We start from the raw sequence: 16,007 nt of genomic DNA, 5'->3' as shown, positions 1-16,007 counted from the left end.
CAGCACAACCCATTCAGCACAAGGCCGCGGGGAGAAAGCCAAATTCACTTCTATTCCCTTTTGCCTTCAGCAACATCATAAGGTTCATCAATGTCATAATTTTATTGAAAAAAAAGAATCATGAAGGACCATGGAACTGTCACAAAACTTCACTTTCCACATCTCTCAACTCTAGCAATTTGTCATTTTCTTGGGTGTCAGTCAGTCTTACTTGTGTTGACCTCAGCAGCTCCAAATATAAACACTTTTAAAAATTGTATTTCAAGGAAGATGGTTAACAGGTGAAATCTTATTTGTTTAATTCATTAGTAAATATCTTCAGTTATTGAACAGCACAGGATGAATAGCATGAATACAGTGAAAAATTGAGTCCTTCACTACTGAGACATCAGTTTAAAAAACAAAGTAACTCTTCATTTTATGGATGATTGTGGCTGACTGTGAAACAGTGAAACTGCCCTTATCTCTCTCCACTTTAAAGGGTAAAGCTGCCAGCCGCATTTCCCATTTAGCCAGCAAAATAGTTGACAAGTCAGTATTTTATCACCTTTCTGGGGAACCTCCCTTAGGTTTGTCACAGATTTAGTGCTACTCAGAGGAGCTGCACACATTGCTTTTATGAAGTGCCTTTATGAGAAGAGCTACTTGTTCAGAATGCAATATAAAAAAAAAAGCTTGGGAAGGAACCTGCAGAGCAAGTCACATCAAGGCAGATCCGTGTATGATCAAGTCAAGACACTGTCAGTCACAGCAAGGCACAACTTCCACTGTAATCAGCCTTTTTGGAGGAAGAGGCTGTTTTGGGAAAGGATTCCTGTTTGCTGTAGTACAGAATCATAACACAGAACCTAGCTTGATGAGATAGGGGAAAAAAACACCTTAACAGAGAAGCCTATGGTGAAAACAAATGAATTTTCCTGGAAAATAAAGCTTATCTGGTCTTTGCATCCAAGGCATCTGAGATGCAAGTCATTAGAGCTGAACTCACCTCTTTGCTGCACCTGCTCCAGCTCTGGCTCTGGCTCAGGAGGCTTTTACCTGCAGCATTTTACAAGAGGTGAATTGCAAAACAGAGCCTTCATGTAACTGCAGCTCCAGAAGTCAAGCACCTTCCTGGTCCTTGGGTGTGGAACTGAAAGGAACACCTAAAACCCCCTGTGTGTGACCCCAGCAATGTGTACCAACAATAAAAGCTACAGAGAGGCAAGAGATAACTGTGTTTTACCCAGAGAAAACAGAACTGCTTCCAGAGCTTGCAGGACTCTGTTCTCTAGAGATGCTATGATGACTTCTGGATAATGGAAGTGCCCATGAGGCTCTGGAGAGAGGCTTTAGAAAAGCAGTGACCAGGGTTGGGAGGTCAGTGATAAGGCTTTAGACAGTACCATGTCCTGAAAGCTGCCCTGAAAGTCAGACTTTCATTGCTAGGCTAGAGACGTGCGTAGAGCAGCTCAAAAATTGCCACATAAAACTTATCTTCTTGTGGCAATCCTGAGAGAGAATCCAAGTTTATACTAAGACAGTTCACAGTGCATCCATAAGAAAGAAGTCTTGGTCTTGCCATGAAAACAAAATTATGAATAAAACAGATCTGTCCCAGGATATTACTCCACAGAAACAATATATGGACCAGAGACTAGGAAAGAAAAGTTCTGAATTATTCTAGCTTGAACTAGCACAGGAGATTAAAGACACTTCCATGTTAGTTGTAAACTAGTCTGATAAGAGTTTTCATTTAGGTACTTTGCCTGTTCTTCTTTCTGGTAATTCTGCTGATGTGACTTCAATACAATCTTTAATACAAGTCTGACCTTCCTATTATTTTTCCTTCCCTTGAGCATTTTAATCTGAACTCCATTCTACCATCCTCAAGTACTTCTGGAGAAAGAGATGAGCGCGATGATAAAAGACAAGTTAAGAGACAAGATCATACTTCATCTCTTTATCTTTGCAGATGGGTTTGACTATTGGAAAGGATTTTAGAGGTAGGTACAAGACATTTTCCATCTCTTCTGAAGTAAAAATCACATTCTCCTTTCAGATGGACATCTCAATTTAGTTTTATTTTTATTTTCAGAAAGAATATTGACTCATTTCCCCCTTCCCAATCCCTATTTAAAAAAATAACTTATTTTCAAAATTTTAAGTGACAAAAGTGTGTTTGAAATAATTTTAGGATCATACACTGAGAACTTTTTCATGGGGCAGAAAGGGCAAATTCGTTCACCTTTACAATTTCGAATCTGGGATATCATGCAAAAGTGCCTTACCTTGAAGGCATGACCACAGTAGCATAGGCAGAGTGAAAAAGGTAAAAAGGTGCTCACCCTCAGTTTGGAGATGTGCCTGGTCTGTTTGTTCTGTACAGTTATCTTGGCGTAAATCAAACATAATTTCAATTTAACAAAGGTAAAGAACTTGAAACGGGGTCTTCAAGGATGCAATGCTTAATGAACAGTGGATGTAAACATTTTAAGAGGTGACCATCATTTCTTTAGGCATATTCTGGTAAGTCTGACAAGCACCTTCCTCCTGTCATTGAACTCTGGAGAGCTGTTTGCCCGTTTGCTTACACTAGGATGCTGTCACGCCATCATTCTCCTTATTGGGTTGATGTTTTCCTGTCTTAATTCATTTCAAAACCCAGATATATGATGCCAAAGGTCTAAGAGGGGGCTACAGCAGGAAGTTTAATGGCTAACACACACGCTACAGTGCAGTGGTTATGCCCAAAAGCCTCTTCCACAAAACCATAAGAATTCAAGAACAAGAGTTCTAAGTGTCTCCCATGCTCATTCGTCCTATGTAAAGACAGATGGACACTACTGTTCCAACCATTAAACATATCACCAAGGCCCTCTTTTGCATTCCCACCTAGACTAAGGGCTGACAAAAAATGCCAGGTGAAGATAAGTTCTATTTTTTATCTTCTGACACAGGACATGACGTGTGCTGTCTCCCTGTGCATTCACAGTAGATGGCCCAATAGCAAAGAGCAGAAAAGGTGGTTCTTGCCCAGTCTGTCTGTACCTGAGAGCAGGAGAGAGGAGCAGATGTACGATGGGGAGATGTCATTGGCTTCAGTAGGCTTAGGATCAGCCCCTCACACCTCCCATCAAACTCTAGTCCAAAGCCTTCAAGAAAACCTGAAAATTATGAGTGCTCGGAAGAGAAACCCCTGACTATGCTTCAGCCTAAATCTGGGACATGTCTCCACTCAGTTTGATCACTCTTATGGGATGACAGTCATTGCTTTCTCCACAGGACACTATACTTCAAAGCAAAGTAATGTACTGCCTTCAGTTACACTAATGCAATCCCCTCTGATTTATTCTTTCTACCATTTCAGTCAACGTCCCAGCGAGTCATCTACTTACCAGCTGCACATCTGCTTGACAGCTTTAGGGATCTTTCTCAAGCAATAAGTCCTGAATGTCTTTCCAGGGTCTTATGCTTCAGCTCTTTACTGTTTAGAGGATATTGCTCTATTTATCCTCAGCTTCATAGTCCTAATGTTTATCTACCAGCACTGCCATCTTTCAAGCCACTGTACTAACAGATAAGGCCCTCGGCATCTGATTACTGGTCCAGTTATTATTTGCCGTTTGTCCTCTATATTTAGATGTATTTTACATGTTTGCTGGCTTCATTTCCATACACCATTATCCTTGTCAGAGACAGAGAATAACAGTTGCAGTCATAACAATGATCCTACAGCCAGCTCCACTAACATTTTGCTAATTCTGCTCCCTGTTCATAGTCCTTTAGTCATGATATTCAGAGTTGATAGCAATTTCTACTTAGAATGGAAGGGATGGATGAGCTACACTTTCACCTGTTGGGGTTTTTTTTTTAGTATTTAAGTACAGATATTTGTTTTCTTTTAAACTTGATATTTCTTCTAAAAATAAGATCATTACTATCTAATTGAAAGCAGACACAAGTTGGGGTTTTTCCCCATTAGGTTTCAGTTGCGTGATTTGTCTAAGGTCATTTCTCCACAGGAAAATGGTTGTAAAATAAACCCTGCAGTGCTCAGATCCAGCTACATTCTACTGCAGTCTTATCCTGCTTTTCTTATAAGCTTGCACTCCTTAAAACAAAAAGAAATTCCTAGTTTTCCTTCAACAGCCCTATCCCCCACTTGACAGACATCCCTTGGACAATCTGCTCCCTTGGTGCCCCAGTGTACTCACTTGCAGGTGAAGTGGGAACTTAGAGTGCACTTTTCTTGCACCTCTTCAGTGTTCCCTGCCTAGGAAGGGGCTCTACAAAGGCACAGAGGGAACCCGACTGTCCAAATCCTCAAGACTCGATCTAGTGTGGCATTGTCTGTTTTCAAGCTGGAACTGTCTTTCATTATACTAAAGGTCTCCCTTCCCATTAATCTTGTTGAGCAGCTCTCCTTTCCAAGCTCTGCTGCTCACAATTCGTGATTCCTTATTGTTGAGCATCCATCACACGTAAAATCAGTTCTAAGCACCCCATTACTCACATATTTAGAGATGTCAAAGCAAGGCCTTCATGTAGCTCACAGAGCACTTTAGAATTCCCTTCTGCTTTCCCATCAAAAAGGCAAAAAGGACATAAGCAGACAGCATCTTATTTGAACTTACTGGGGAGGTAGATTTCCTTATACAGAAAGTTACATCGAGAAGCAAGCCAAGAAAGGCAAGTACATAATACAGCTGCAGTTAATGATGCATGAACATCACAAAGTTCCGCTGAGCAATGACCCAGTCCTGGGTCCTTCAGGTGACTTTTGCAGTGCCAACACAACAGGAGAACTTTCCTTGAAACCCCATATGGAAACTAAGGTGAATTTCCTCTCTCATATTGTAATTTATATTTAGACCACTGTGCACAGCATTTAAAGACCCAGAAACCAGGGGTTTCTTTAGCTCAGCCTGGTCTTCAGTTTGGTTTAGGGACCATCTCCATTCATTGTTATGATATGTTCATACAACAATATGAGATCAAGGAAACTGGGAAACTTCTGGGGGGAAAAATCACTAATATGGGGTGTCTAAAGAAGTTTTCTATATTTAAGGACTTCCATTATTGAGATAAGCCTTAGAGAAAGCTGTTGAGCTCGTTGCATCCTCACACTCATTATTAAAAGGGAGAGTATGATCAATTGGTCTCCAGGGTTTATCCAGTGATAGATTCCTTTCCCCAGCACAGGATTGCTGCAGCTCATTCACGCACTCATTCGTTCATTCACTCTGCAATTGCGCAAACAGACTCTGTAAACAAAAACTCCTCACCAGCAAACTCCCACCGTGCCGGCAATATTAAGTGGCAACAACATGAACACCCTGCAGAGAAGCAAAGGCAAACAGTTCATTGATGCTTCTCTTTCTTCTTATCAGTATAGTTGATCCTGCTTTACAACCAATGTAAAAAGATAGGTTACAGTGGTAATAAACCTCAATACATTAAGTCTCTGTACAGACTGGTTGCTGAAGGCTTAATATCAGTCATAATTATTATCCATAAAATGTTATTGAATCAGATCTTAAAAGTTAATGCTGCTTTGTTTCAAGAGATAAAGGACAGTAGGCTGGAAAGGGAAAGAAGGAAACATTGAGCTTTTGATCAATCTTTGTGTGATTTAAAACCTTAATCGCAAAAGGGACTCAGCACTTCAAATATTATCCCAAATCCTACGAGCTGGCCTAAGCAGAGCCCAGTGGCAAGAGTGATTACTCAGAGGGTGTTTTATCTTTGAACTTGATACCAGCCCCCAGATAAAGGACGTAACTCGTTTCTTGAACTCAGGCCTGGTGAATGCTGTCCTTTTAAGATAGTTTGAAATGTGGAGCAGGTAGGTAAGGGCTTTCATAGAGCCACAGCATCCTGTGTTCCATTTGGGGCTTGCTGCTCACAGCACCGCCTTCATCCACGGGTGTTTCCTTCACAGCCCTCACATTAATACAAGATGCAAAGCAGGTGCCCTGACAGAAAGCATCAGGCCACGGTCAATGGAGCACATAGGCTGCCCTAACATTTACAGCTAATAAAGATTGCTTTCCTTCCTGCCCACGAAAAGAGAGGATCTGGATAGGCTGGACTGATGAGCCCAGACCAGCTGTAGGAGGGTCAGCAAGGTAAAGTGCCAGGTCACAGCTCTTGGGTCACAACAGCCCCTGCAGTTCTACATTACAGAAGCACAGCTGGAAAGCTGCCCAGAGGAAAAGGACCTGTTCCACAGGTGGCCAAGAGGGCCAGTGGCATCCTGGCCTGGATCAGCAGGAGTGTGGCCAGCAGGACCAGGGCGGGATTGTCCCCCTGTACTTGGCACTGGTGAGACCATACCTCCAGTGCTGTGTCCTGTTCTGGGCCCCTCACTATGGGAAACACACTGAGGTGCTGGAGAGACTCCAGAGAAGGACGAGGGAGCTGAACAAGGGTCTGGAGCACAAGTCTGATGAGAAGTGTCTGAGGGAGCTGGGGGGGCTCAGCCTGGAGAAGAGAAAGCTCAGGGGTGACCTATCACTCTCTACAACCACCTTAAAAGGGGGTGTAGCCAGATAAGGGTCAGTCTTTTTTCCAAGCTAACAAAGACAGATCAAGAGGAAATGGCCTTAAGTTGTGCCAGGGGAGGTTTAGATTGGATATTAGGAAAACTTTTTTCAGTGATAGGATTATCAAGCATTAGAACTGGCTGCCCAGGGAATGGTGGAATCGCCATCCCTGAAAATGTTAAAAAAATGTGTAGATGTAGCACTTAGGGGCCTGGTGTAGTAGTGGACTTGGCAGTCCTGGGTTAAGAGTTGGACTTAGTGATCTTAGAGGTCTTTTCCAGCTTACATAATTCTATGATTTTATTCAGCTTTCAGCACTCACAATATCATTAATGCAGCTCTGCCTTAACCTTTTTGTAGCCCAATATTGCAACAATTTGAAGCCACCCCTCATCTCCACAAAGAGCCAGGAAGAAGAAAGGTTCAATATAACAGCTGGGAAAGAGCAAGGTGGACCAGCGCGTGTCCTCTCCTTCAAAAGCCACAGTGCTTCCCAGCCAGAAAGAGACCTTGGCTCTTTCAAGTCTCATCTCCTCCCTTGGTTACTTAGCAGATACTAATCATGCTATGGACACCCCAGTGTCCTGCAAAGTGAGGACAGATTTTAAGGTTCACCACAGGCTGTGGATCTTTGAGAACTAAGAAGTGTGTTCTGACTTATGCGCCAATTTTCAGCCAGCCCCAGGTAGATTCACTCCCTGCCTCTGTAATGCACCTGTTTTGCAAAGCAACCATTAAATTTGGAAGCTTTATGGAATGCAACATTTTTCACATCTAAAAAGTATGCCAGAGAAATCATGCAGAAGGGTAATAGGAAATACTTGCAGGGAGACCTATTCTAAATCGTCTACACATAGATAAGGTACAAAATTCCTTTCCTTAAAGATTTTATTAACCTTTTGCTGATGGAAGGAGATTACTGATTGAGAGCTAGATGAGGTCAGTGCAGCAATTATATTTTGAAACCTCTTCAAACAAGGTTCTTGTACAATGTAAGAAAAAAGTTGACAAAATGAATTGTTACTTAAAACGAGTATTTTAGAAGAATAATTAACCTATAATAACTATTCTGGCCTCCTCTCCAGCCCTGAAAAGTAATCCTTTTTCATTAGTTTCAACTTTAATTAGCATCAATAATGAAACAGCCCTTGGAAATAACCATTGCATCATGGTCTATAATGCTGACATACACTGCCCTACAAAGGGGAAGGCCACAGGGTGATGTCTGAAGATAGGGAGAGGCTCAGCAGATCAGATGATCCCAAAACTAAGAAGAAAACAGTATTTGAAAAGGTGCGGAATGTGACAAAACCAGAGTTATTTAAAGAGGTGCATCATAAACATGGTGTGGCGCAGAGGAGACTAAGATAGTTTCACCAATAACTGCTGCAGTATTTCCAGCAAGCTAGTGAACCTCTCAACTCCAGTTTCTTATTCTTTCTTGGCCTTTTGGCTGAAGCAAAGAGAGAGAGACTTCCCTGTATAGTGTATTCTATATGAGAAAACTCTATTCAGCACTTTCAGTCTAACATAATCAAATAATGCTTTTCCATCCCTGGCTTCTATGATCTCTCTGTAAAACAGATATAATAATGCTTAGCATTGTCACTAGGGTGATAAGGCTTAAAGTAGTTTGAGAATCCAACACGAAAGAGGCTATAAAAAGCCCAGACACTCTGATGCATCCGAGATAACTCATTACTCAATGGGCCAGCACAAACAGCAGGAGAATGCCAATATACAAGTTGCAATTAGAGGTCTGCTGCAACTTGCAGAGCTCTCAAGCGTCCCCACAGATTTCTAGTAAGCGAAGTCACTGATATTCAGCTGCACGTCACAAGCCCTACAGCAACAATGTTCCAAAGAACCACACCAGCTTTCAAAACTGAGCTGGAAAGAAAACTTCAATAGCATAAAATTCTTAGAAGGAGTATGACATATGAAAATCACCATTTCTAGCATGTCTACCGAGACTGGTATTTTCCTTCCTAAGAGACATCAAGAAATATATAGCACAAGAATCCCCACATGGACATCTCCCTCTGTACTCCCACCCTCACACAGCAGGATCCTGCTTTTTCCCCCTGCACTCACCACCCAGATGCTCTCTGCTCTTCACCTTACAGCCTTCTCTCCCTTTGCCCAGCTTGTAACTTGAAGACAGAGTCAAGGTTTTCTTTCATCACAAGATTTTGTAAGACATGAGACGAGTGAGAGTTGCTTGTCAGTAAGGAAATGGAGAGAAGCTTGTAGAAAGAGCCTCCACCTCTTTCTTCACAGTACTTTACTGCAGGGAAATCCCAATCCAAAAATAGATTCAGCATACACCCTTGTTTCAGCAGGAAAGGTAGCTCTTCTGCCTTGGTGTAAACATTGGAATACCAGTGGAAACTCTTGAGATTTGCAAACTGAGCTGAAGAGCGGAAAAGGTGATAAGTTGCAAAGGGGATGCCCCATATTTCTAGAAGCATCTAGCTGAAAGGCTTCAGCCTAGTATCTCCACTTTGCCATCTGTAATCCAGGAAGACTCAGGCAATCCACTAAAGTTTTAAACTATCTCAAATGCCCCATTCTGGGCAAGTGTCCGCTATCTTAAGTACGAAACCATAAAGGACAAACCTTCTCTCACTGCCTCCACAACATTGTCCCTTCCCAGCCAGGACAAACAGTGCTTGGTTTGCTCAGCAGTCCCCATTAGCCAGCAGCAGCCAACACCTGCAGCTCCTCACTGCAAATGGAGATGGTGCCCAGCTGCAGCTGCCAAAAGCACATGAGCAGCTGGCCATAGCCTACCCCGTTCTCATATACTGTGAGGGTACAAATGATCTTGGTCAAAGACTCTCAAAAAATTCAAATTTCAAATCTAAATTTGACTATTTGGCTTCAAGACAGGTGGTGTTTTAACAGTCAAAGGTAGGACTCAACTTTCTTCAAAATAAAAGAGAAACTGATTTTCTTGTAGCATCAACCAAAACTCTAAGTTTGCTATCACTGAAATGAAGGAAATAGCAGTCCTTTGACTATTAGAAGTGCAGAGATGGGAATAAATCAATATGGTACACTGGCTCTTTTAGCTTTTCCCTTGAAAAGCTGAGAGTTCAGACTGCACCTTACTGCCTTTATTCAGGTTCTTAGAAAGTAAAAGAATTATTAATCCACAAAAAAAGCACCATCTACCAACAGAGTTCAAAAGCAGTCAAAACTACCCTTGCTTTGCAAAGGAAGTAACCACCACAAAGGGAAGTATTTCATCTCACACAAGATGTCAATGGCAGAGCTGTGTACTGCACGGTAATTAAGTTGGAAGTCAAACTAGAACTCAGTTCTTGCAGCTGCCTACTGAAGTTCTTTGGCCAAAGAAATGCCCGTTGTTAGAAACTTGTCTGAAGTAAGTTTGAAGCCAGCCACCAGCTCTGTCTACTGGGTACACTTAAAACATTCAACCACTTCACAGATCCTACTTGACTAATGAGGGAAGGTGATTCTCCTTCACTACAACTGACAGAGTTCATGGCTTCTGCAAGTAGAGATATTTAAGTCCTACCTATGCTGCCACAGGGAATTTCTGAGTAGCCATTCTAAGCAGGATAGTGACAACCATGAAGCTACTTGGCCATCTCAGTCATAAATCAAAATACTCATGTAAATTAGACTTTAGTCTCAAAATGTGTTTCTTGCCTAAATATTTAAACACATAAATAACCTCCAGCCATTCCAACTTGTCATTTTAAGCTTTCTGACATTTATTGTTCGCAAGAAAAGAAAGGTCAGACTTATCAAATCTGCATTTATGCTTCCATGACATTTTTCTCCAACCAAATCTTTCTGAATTAAAGAAGAAAGACAAATGTGGCACATTTCATAAAAGACCTTTCTCAGCCCAGCACTGCAGTCTCAGCAACCATGATGAGTTCAGAAGTGGCTTCCCAGGAAACAGATGCTGTTGCTCAGTGGATAAAAGAGATCTGGAAAGCAGGCAACCTGAATTGGTGTTTGCTATTAGGTAAATCACTTGTGTCAAAACCATACATCTCCTGGCCTCAGTACTCTAGTTCTCAGCAGCTCAAGAGGATACTTGAGTGTGAGAATTAGACAGGACATGTCCAGGCATAGTGTGGAATTTGCTGCTCTTTGGGAAGCAAGTTGGATTCTCAAAACATCATCATTCCAAGGGAGTTAGCACTGATGCATCCAAAAGGTGGGATCTTCTTTATTAAGACAAGACTCAATTAGGAACTTTGCAAGTGCTAAATCCTGCCAGTCTCCCTTCAACTCTTCTGCTTCTTTTGGCTAATTCACAAACATTGTCAGAAACACACATTTTATTTCCTATCATGTAATCTTTGGGTGAGATGTGCAGTGAACCAAATGACCAGATTACTTCAGGATCCAACTCACTCAGACACTGCAAAACTGCCTTTGATTTTGAAGGATGTCTCTGCTTTTGTATAATAAAGCACTTAAGTTTCCCTGTGCACTTCTTTACTGTAGATATTTATTCCCTGTTTTTAAGGATGTGGAAATAAAAGCACAGCAAGTTTAGAGAAAACATATTTTTTCAATGTGCCATAAATGTTGATTCAAACATAATAAATTGCTACTTGTGCCCCTTTTGGTGTTTGTTTATGGCTATTTTACTGAACATGCTTATGAATAACAGCATTCATAAGAACAATAAGCCTCAAAGTAAACAAAATTTGCAGAAAACAGATCTAGAAATCATAAACACATTGTGCATAATCCTGGCTCCCAATGAGGATCAGCAACACCACATAACTCTGGGAAAACAAAACCATGTGATCACATCACACTTTCTGTGAACCACTCAAAGACTGAGCATGATCTCTAACATTATCTGTCAAATAATCAGCAACAAATTTGCAAATCCCAGTGGCTTTACTGTGAAAGCCTCGTGGCTTTGCAAGCCAAATTTTTGTGGTCAACATGAGTCTAAAGACTCATAAGCCATGAGTTTTCTCAGTGCCAATAGAGTAGGGAAGTGACTTGGACAGGAACAAGCAGGACAGCAGGAGGATCAAGGATCATACTGCCCACAAAGCCAAGCAAACCCCATCACTAGACAGTTAGTTTCCTCTTCAAGAAGCATTTCTAGTTCAAGAAGAGGCACTGTGAGCTGACTATATCCACATTTTTGGAGAGCATTAATGACTGAACGTCTAGAGGGAAGTACTACATACCTAATAGGGCAGGAAAGTCTGAGAAAGATGCTTCTAAGCACAAACATGAGTAACTGATTTAGCAACTGGCAATCCACAGGTAACCCACTGGTACCATGGACAACCCAAGGGTAGAAGAGGAAAGCCTTGATTTGCACTAGTTCATGTCCAGAGCAAACTCAAGTGCAACTCATGCTATCTTTAAGCTTCAGACTGGCAAAGCTGGCCTGATAGATGAGGCAAAGCACAAAACCCCAGCAAAGAGCAAAGCCACTTGCCCTACACAAGAAACTTTTCAGAAGCCTGATGGCAGTGCCTCAGTTTTATCCAGCAAGTTCTGCCACTGCTTTATCAGAAGAGCAAGATCAGATCTCAGGTGTGGCTCACAGCTGAGGGTGAGAGAAAACCAGAGAGCAACTGCAAAGTGACCAATATCTTTTACCAGTTTTCTGCTCAGTATGACACAACTCCAAAAAGTATCATTTGAAGGCAGCAAAACAAAACCAAAATATAATGAAAAATATTACTAAGAGACCTTGATTAAATGCTGGTACCTCTATAATACGCAGAAATAATTCTGTAGACTTCAGCACAGTCAGGTTTCAGCTTGGAGCTCTGATTTTCATTTACAAAATGTCCAGTTTCAAAACCACCTTTTTATCTAGTCTGAGGTTCTTTCTAATCTTTAGGCAAAGGGTTCCTCCTGCAAATGAGTTCAGGTGTATAGTAGCAGTCCCCTAAAGATGTAAAGCCTAATTGCCTCAGCATTATAATAGCATTGGTATGTAGTGAATGCAGACAGTCTCAGGGAGAATACATGTGGCAAGTTAATAAAATTTTAGATGAAGGCTACAGTGCAGGAGTAATATTTCGCCTAGCCAGAGGATGAAAAGTTATGCATTGCTATTTAAAAAATATAATTGGAATGTTAAATCTATTTCATGAATGAAAGTACATTGACCTTTAGAGGGAAGAATGACTCATTTTCAACCCTGTATGCCCCTTCTTAACATACATTTCCCACCTCTGCATATGTAAGTAGCAATTAATTTTCATGGGAAGTTATTTTATGGCCATTTCAGCTTATTAAATTTCCTGGGTAAACTCACAAGAAACCTATTTAGCAACATTTGTGGCTCAGGTGCCTTATAGTGAGAGAACTGGTTACCTGTGAGGTTAACATGAAAAAAATCCAAATCCCAGTGCAGGGTTACAGTGGAAGGCTCTTGGATTATTCCCACCAAGAAAGCTAAATAACCTGTCCAGAGTACACTGCTACAGAGACCCATTGTGGTTCAACACTATACAGCAAACCCTGAAGACCAGAACTACAGCCAGCCTGAAAATCTCCTGACAGTAATGTGAACATTACTGTTCACACTGGCTGTTCAGTTCCCCATGGCAATGTACTGGTTTTCATTAGATTCTTTTGGGAAAGTTTTTCTTGGAGGCACAGCAGAGTTTCCAGTCAAAACCACAGACAATGAGAGCAAATTCAACAGCAACCTAGTAGTTGAGAGGTTCACCTCAAATCCAGGAGATCTGCAGCACTGGACTTCTGTCCAAGCCTCCTTCTCCCTTCCTCTGTATTTCTTGTTGTGTGTCTTTCATACAGAAAAAATTGAAATTAATTGGATTTTTTTTTTTTTTTTTTTTTTTTGTTTTTCTTTTGTCCCAGAGAAGCATTGGGAGAAGGCTAAGAAGACAGTACTAAATCTGAAAGCATTTCCAAGAGAGGAAAACTTTTTTGAACCCAATTTTGAAAAGGCCAAGCTGACACAGAAATGGTAGATGGGCTGAGGTTTGATCCTATTCCAACTGAATGAAACTTCCATGCAGTTTCTCTAAATGGAAGCTTCTTGCAGGATGCGCTGTTCCCACAAGGAAGAGGGTGAGAGAAGTCTGGCATCAAGAATATTTGCAGAAGAGCCCTGTAGAAATTCAACTTTATGGCTTGACTGCTGAACAACAGCTGCCCATAAGTACATCCTTTACTAATTGTTCAGTAACAGACTGAGACAAAGTGTTTTATGCTTTGTACAAGCATGCTGCTAAAAAAGGAAAGGATTCACTCCAGTTAAATTTTTCTTTGAGCCAGCAAGTGAAAGTTAAAGAGAATAAAGCATTATTTACAGGACTCTGTTGTCACCTCTAAGGTCAGTGTGACTTCATCCCCTTGCCATTATTTCTCACCCTAAAATATAATGCATTCTCCATTCACATGGAGGATAACATGGTGAAAATAATTTAGCAAGGTAATTATACATTTTTCTGGGAAGTACTGCAACCCTGGACATCTCCAGCAGACAAGAGGAAAAACAAAAGCCCAGCAAGCCAACATAAGTGAAGCAGTTTTCCATTCTTGATGGGAGGACTGTATTGTTTGAAATCCATTTCCAATTAGCTTAAGCAATGAAGGAAAGGGTCAGTTGCCTTAGGAAGGGCTTTAGTTAAGCCCTGTGCACATTAGCTGCAATGGTGTCAATAACTGCTGGAATCTGACAGGCTGGTGGAGGCTGTTCGTGTTGTTATCACTGTGTCAGCACATCCTGCTGTCGGCAGGGCTGCACAGCACAAATTTAAGGCTGGCAGTGACACATGGTGCTCACACAGGCAGCACCTTAGCAAAGCAGGAGGAATGGATTTCCTAATGTTGTTAAACAAACCCGCATTACAAAAGCAGGGCAAAGCCATAAACAGTGCAACTATGCTGAGGAGTCACTGCTGAAAAAGCAGAGGTGCAATTCAGAAAGAGACCAGGATTTTTACAGGAGATTAGGAACAGCTGCAAGGAGAAGTTACCACTTCGACAGAGGTAAAGGAGGTCCATATTCCTTCCCTCTGCTCCTCCTTTTCCTGCCTCTTCTGTGATTGACTTGGCATGACTGTGTTGCAGTAAGAACAGCAGAGCTTTCTCTCTAACATGATTTTACAGGGGCATAGCTTTCTACTGATCTGGAAAAACATGCATTTCTCCTCAACAGTGAGACAACAGACAAAATAAAGCCTGTGAGTTTTAATAGCTTTGGTTAAAGCTCCAGCTGCATTGTATTCACATCAGAGAACCTGTTAGTTCTTATGTATGCCCTTCCCTCAGGTTAAAAACACACCTTCATCCTCTAAGAAGACAAATGCATGTCCTCGAGCTCCATCGCTGCTGTAAGTACCTGAGTAAAAATGGCATTTGCAACTAAGGCTTCACTGCCCGAGGAGATCTGTAAATCGAAACAAGTGCTAATCACAACAAATTCCCCAAACAGAAAGAAAAAGAGACAGTAGGGTTTGGTGTCTTCAATTTTTAATTCTTCTTTCTTTACGGCAGTGTAGCAAGGCAAGACGTGCTGGAAGGAGGGGGGGTGTTGGCCTCACCTAGCCACCTTGTGGCGGACAGCACCTCTGTGTTATCCCTGCCAGATCCAACACGGGAAGAGCTAACCTGGGTACCTCACTTGAGCCACAGCTGCAGGACTTACACACAGCCTACCCTGACAGTCAGCTTTGGTTTTCATTTCAGGCAGCAACGAAGGAGATGGGTTCCATATGTAGTTCTTCAGAGAGCTATCCCATCTTTTCAGATGAGCATCAAAAATCAGTTGCTCCAACTTTGTATTCAAAGCCCAGCAGTGACTTCTCCCTCCTCTTGTGAATTTTCTGAAGTGTATTCTGTGGTCCATTAAGCAGGTGGCTACTCAGGGACACACCATTGACTTCTACAAAGCTTCATAAAAGGTACCTGACTTAACTCACTGTGACAAATTATTTGGACCTGCAGTTCTCTAGGTATTATATTCCTCTAGTAGGAAAGGCTGAATCACAGCTTCTGTTAAAGATACAATGCACACACAGAATGGAAATTTCTCTTGATCATTGGCCCATACAGCATCCCGATTTGAGATAAAGGAGCTGCCCCAAACCATGGCTGCCAATCACCACCCACCAGAACTGAAATTCTAAGCCAGGTTCTCTCTTCACACAAGTACCAGTGCTGCATGAGCCTTCTCAGATGTACAACTTCATGTACTGTAGCTGATAGAATGCAGTTCGCTAAGGATCCTTCGTGGTTTTAAAATGTCAATCAGCCCTTACATTTTATGTTTAAAGAAGAGTAATAATATTAATATCAATATCCAGTAATAGAGATAGTAGCATTAATGTACAAAATCGGGAGCCAGACCCAGCTTTGGAGATGTTTGTGCTGTTTCCGGGTCTGCTGGCACATAACCTTGAAAACCCTCGCAGCACTTTGAGGAAGCATCCCTTTTTAGGACGATATTTTTTAAGTTTCAAAGAACCTGATCTTGCT

General features: G+C 41.6%; 1 protein-coding gene across 1 annotated transcript in view; it reads right to left on the bottom strand.

The window, feature by feature from the left end:
- Window positions 1–16,007, bottom strand: part of ALK (ALK receptor tyrosine kinase) — a gene marked incomplete at both ends in the record, with an annotated part of 301,668 nt that overhangs the window by 285,189 nt on the left and 472 nt on the right. The gene's annotated exons all lie outside the window — the stretch shown is intronic.

The sequence above is a fragment of the Fringilla coelebs genome (genome assembly GCF_963513975.1).
Source record: "Fringilla coelebs genome assembly, chromosome: 3".
Lineage (NCBI taxonomy): Eukaryota > Metazoa > Chordata > Aves > Passeriformes > Fringillidae > Fringilla > Fringilla coelebs.
This window is presented reverse-complemented; position numbering and strand designations above follow the sequence as displayed.